Here is a 5,795-nt window from a genome sequence, read left to right on the forward strand (position 1 = left end):
ATATTTGTCCTATACTGGTATCTCTACAAAATGTCTGTACGTGAGTTTCATCTATTTTAATATAAGATACTGATTGTAATAAAGGGTATTCATGGTCTAATATAGGTGCCATGAAAATTTCTCCTGTCTTCTTGGGTATTGCGTAGCGTCTTACAATGTTCCATGATTCTTTCTCTAATATAGGTGTTTTAATTTGATATATTAATGTGTTACCTTTAGTGGCAATTATTAAAGAGCTAATGTCTATCAATGATTGGAAATTCGTTGCGATTGGTTCTATTAGTTGATCGTGGAATTTTGTTAGAGTTTTGAATGTTTCTATAAAAGTATCGATTGGTATAAATATAGCATCAATTATTCCTCGCTTTCCTAGTGTTAACATAAAATAAAAGTCATTAATTCTATTTGCTAAATCTGATAATATTACTTCGATAGTTAGTAGTGTGTCTAATAAATGTTCCTTATCCTCTATTTGCCCTATTCTAATGTCTCCTTGATTTAGTCTGTCTATAACATGCTGTGATGTTTCATCGTGTATAAAGCTTCTAATTAACGCTGTTTGATTTTGAATTATGTGAGTAAATGTATTTTGTCTATCGTAAATTTTATCTTAAGTTTTTGTTTATTAGTTCTAGGCCGGTTTCATCTAACGTGCCGAATAGTGATTTAAATATACTTCCGATTGCGTTGATGACACCTCTGTTCGTTCGTGAGTATAATAATATTTGAAGTTTGTCTAAGCGTCTTTGTAAATTGTTAGTTTTAGTAGTTAGTGTTTGATAATCCGTAGATTTACAATCAATTCTGCGTTGTTTGCAATATTCGTTTAAACTTGATCTAATTAAATATATTTATTCCATAGTTTCGATTAGTTCTTTTGTGCTAAATATTAGTGTAATTTTAGTTTCAGTGTTATAAATGTATGCCGTGTTAAGTTTTTCAGTGATTATTTGATCGTTGTCGAGTTCTTGTAGAATTATGTCGCTGCTTCTGATCAGTTGAATCTGGAATAGTAAGGTTTCATTCTATTTCGATGAGCAATTACTAATTTATCATATACGAATATTGTATAGTTGGGAGTATTAACTTCGTGTATCTCATATGGTCCTAGCCATTATTGAGCTAATTTGTTACTTTTACTTTCATTGTGGAATAATGCTAAATCTCCTTTCTTATAAATATTTCTAATTTTAATTTTATTATCCTGAGTAATTTTATATTTTTCTTTATTCTTCTTTGCTATTCATTTTGCAGTCCGTAGATATTCTAGATGTCTTTGTTTCCATAGTTGTATAAGGGTATCTTTAGAAAGATTGGGTGTTACCATATCTATCATTCGCGTAGCTGCTCCCATCTTTGGGCATGTCCCTTTCGGAGACTTACACGCACCTTCTCGATCTCCTCCATATTTGTCGGCCATTCCACCCTTAATGATTTCAAGTATTTGAGGATGGTTGCCTTTTGGCTTTCGTACGCTTCGCGTACAGCCGGGTCGCTATTATCCATCATCCGAAGCGCACTTCTCAGTTTTGCGACCCGGACTATGTCCGCCACCTTCTGCACACCGAGTCCCCCATTTAATTTTTCAGAATATATGATCCCATCCGTCGTGGTTGGGTGTAGGTGCGAAACACTTTTAATGATTCGTTTTATCTCTTGATCAAGGGACTCGAGTACATGCAGGGGTAGCGGACTGGCAACCATCCCATGTATATATTTTGGTAATAAGTGTGTTCGTATTAAATTAACTTTTTGGTATGGTTTTAACTTCATTTTTAGAATATTTTGTGCCGATCTTATAATCGCATCGATTTCGGTGCGTTGTAAGCCCCTTCAGGGACTTACGAAAATACCAAGGTAGTTGAAAATGTCTTCGGGACCCGATAATGGAATTGCCGTGTTATTTAATACTAAGTTCGGGTCCCTGATATGCCAAGTTTTATTTTTGCGGACGACCTGGAATATCAGGCATTTACTTGTTTGGATAGACATACCCAGCTCCGCTAAGTATTTATTTAAGTTAGTAAGTTGCCGGGCTGCCTCCTTTTGGTTTTTGCCTACCAAGACCAGGTCGTCCGCGAACGCTAAGATGGAGACATTCTCGCCTCCCAGGGCAATATACCCTCCGTCGTCTCATCTGTAGATCCGATTATTGGATCTAGTATAGTATTAAAAATTAATGGGGACATTAGGGTCCCCCTGTTTTACTCCCCTTTTCAATTTAATTTCTATGCAGCTCTCTTCTGGTTTAATTTTGGTAGAGCAGTCATCATCGTATATTGATATTATATATTTTATAATAGGCTCTGGAATGCCTTTTAATTTTCATCCATCACTGATAGCCGCATTGTGGCACGATATCGCGAATACCTTCGAGACATGGACAACCGTGACAACCCCGCCTTTGCTCCACTTTATTTCTTCTAGAGCTCTACCAAGCACGGCGATATTATTTTTGCATCCGCCCTCCTTTGTAAAACCTTTTTGCCTTATATTGTTCTGTATCAGCGTCCTCAACCTGCTGTCTAGCACCGTGGAGAATATTCGGTTAATCAAAGAGCCGATTGTTATCGGTCTCCAATTTCCGATATCACCCGCGTCTTTTTCGGGTTTTGGTATTAACGTAATTCCCTTTTCTTTCCACTTTCGTGAAAAATACATTTTCATTAACACTTTGCCGGCCGCACTGTTTTTAAACATTTCTTCGCTTGGCGCCGGCACCACTAACTTTGTTACTTCGCTTGTCGCCGGCTGTTTTTGAGGTTATTCAATCCGCTTCCCCTATTTTTATGAAAATTCGAAAATGCATATATGTAAATAAATGTAAAATTTTTTTGTTTTATATATTTCTTTAATTACATTTTCTTTGGTACTTACTTAGTATTTCTCTTTTAAATGATACGAAGCAAAACAGTCTCCAAGATGTAATGCATCTCCGCACGATTTGCACATCAAATTTGTTGGTTTTCTTTTCTTTTTCTTTTTTGGTGCATACATGGCACATTCTTCGTTTTCGTTTATTGGTTTCGGAAATGAGTACTAGCTGGTGTTGCCTCAGGTCACAGGAAAGTCTGTCGATCGCTCTATGTTGGGACGCTCGCGATGTAGTCGCGATTTTGCTCAGGAGCAGTTACATGATCTTTTATCCAGGATTCAGACTTTCAATAGAAAATCACGAAATCGGAGACTTTTGTGTTCTGTATGGAAATGTTGAAATGTCCTGAATGCATTAAACAATGCGCAATTAAACAGGTACATGCAAACCTTTTTTGACCATTTTATCGTTTTTCTGTATATGGGATAGTAACTGAGATATTGGTTTGCTCGATTCACTCCCTTCGTGTATTTATTGTAGTCTAATATGCTTTCAGGTTTTTTTTATTGGGCAATTGGTTTTCCTGCATTTTTTTTTTAGTATCAATCAAAGTGGCATTATGTATCGTAGAGACCATCCGTATCATTTTGATTTTCGAAGCTCTCCATAACTGTGCCAGTACATCACCTTCTCGTCGATGGCAGGCTTCAAACACATCGAGTTTTGCGCTATTTAAAATTTTTCGAAATCCTCTATTTTTCCCTATCGTTCCACAAACTCGAACTTTCTTTTGAAGTAAAATTTTTGCAAATTCTATGCTGTTGTAGTAGTTCTCCATGTACAGGTGATGCCACTTTCCATAAGAAGATTTCAATAGTTCCATCACCGTTTTCGCTAAAGGCTGTCCAGCGCCGGAATATATTTGAAATGAGGAAATTTATCCCGTATTGGAATCACATAACATCCGAATAAGTATGCTATATTTTGTAATTTTTGATGGGTTGTAAACTTTAAAATTCAGTCGTCCACGCCATGGTATCATTCCTTCGTCAATCGAGATGTTTTGACCAAGGCTAAAATTTTCTTCAAACTTTTTCGAAAAATAATCAATTATCGTTTGCACTTTAAACAATTTGCCGGCATTGTCCGATTTATTATTATTATTGAAAAAATGCAAATATGATAATATTTGTCTAAATCTATTACGGGTCATCGTTTTGCGAAATATGGGAGTTTCTATCAACGGATTCGTTGACCAATAATCATCTATTTTTGCTTTTTTTACAATTCCCATAAGGATAGCAAGCCCAAACCATTTTCTAAGTTCGGTTGCCGTAACGCTGACAAATTTGGCACTTTTTTTACCTATTTTCCTTCTGTGGCAATTTTGATCATAATACTTGTTTGTTTCGTTGCTGATATGTTCGAATAAATCCTTCGCAATAAATAATTCGACGATGTCCTCGACGGCCTGTGTTTCTTCGGGAAATACGTTCGGATCCGGAAACCCTTCAAATTCCTCATTGGTCCTCGATAAATCGGCATCTGACCACGATACACTAGCGTCTTCTTCTGATTCATCCGAATCACTTGGCAACCGTACCGTTCGCCGAATTCTTCTTGTAAGAACTTCACTGTCTGAAGATTCTGCTTCGCTTTCATTTGTCGGATCTGCAATGTCTTCTTCCCAATCCGCAATGTCGATTGGAACGTCGGACAAGTCGTCCGCGCATTCCTCGTAAATAACAGTGTCTTCTCCATCGTCTGCCACGATAAATGGGTACAAATACTCATAAAAAAAAAACACTTGCTGACGTATGTAACTTATTCCACGTAAAGCTGTACAGCTTTATGCTAAAAAATACTGTACCGAGACGGTTCGGAACAGAAGCAATAACAGAACCCCATAGATCATCAAGAGAATGCAGAGGATACAAAAGTGTTGCCGTCGGCCACTGGGCGATACCGTGCGCACGACACCATTGCAGTGTTGTTGCCGGCCGTCGAGCGATACTTCGCGAAGGTCACCACTGTGGTGTCGCCGAACGGCATAGTGTTTGTTAATGGGGCGGCAAGGTGTATCATGCGCCGCCCGGGGAACTCGCTCTCTCATTGGCCATATATCCATGAGGTAGAGAGATAGGCGAGAAAGGGGTGCAGTTTTTCCCGCTGCGCTGGCCTGGTCGATAATACCCCGGAGAACGTCGAAGCCGTAGGACGATTCCTTCGGTGTTGGAAGGGTCTTGAGGAAGTCGAGAATTCCGGTATCAGAATCACGGGCAGGGGACATTTCGGTTTCGGAGACATGGCAAGGAGGGGACAACGGTGGTGGAAATGGCGGCTCCATTGAAGGTTCAGCAGGGGAGGGAGGGGGGTCTGGCAAGGGGGGCGGAGGATGATTGTTGGTCGTTAATAAAGCGACAAACTGAGTCCCGGTAGCTCTCTTTCTGCCTTAACTTCTTTATGGTCTCCTGGGATCTGGATGGAAAGATCCGCGCCAGTTCCTGATTCATAAATCGGACCTTGCTGTTGACAGCAAGCTCCGCTTCATTTCTGGCAACCAATATCTCTTCCTCGCACCACCGTAATTTGACGTTAACTCTGAGGTGCATCCGGTTATGCTCGTTAGGATGGGCACGTTTCGTGTGTACTCCAAGACCAGTTTTAGTTGTGAATGATCGGCCCAAGTTGTACAGGAGTAGGAAGGGGGTTGGGCGGAAAGGTTTGAGGAAGTATGTTGGTCGAAGAATCAGTGGATTCTTCGTTGTTTTTCATCCGAGGCTTGGTTTTTCTTGACGTGCCAACATGTGAAGGTCGAAGGGGTTGGCAACCCCAAGGACCTATGAAGCCTACGCCGTTAGCCGAGGCATCGAGGTGTTATGGTGCCTCGTTATCCGGTGGTACCACGAGGGGGTGGAGGATAGGCACATCTATGATCTCTTAAGGCATGATGAACGATTTTTTTTTTTTTTTTTTTTTT

This window comes from Eufriesea mexicana, unplaced genomic scaffold (genome assembly GCF_001483705.2).
Source record: "Eufriesea mexicana isolate 0111107269 unplaced genomic scaffold, ASM148370v2 scaffold23325, whole genome shotgun sequence".
Lineage (NCBI taxonomy): Eukaryota > Metazoa > Arthropoda > Insecta > Hymenoptera > Apidae > Eufriesea > Eufriesea mexicana.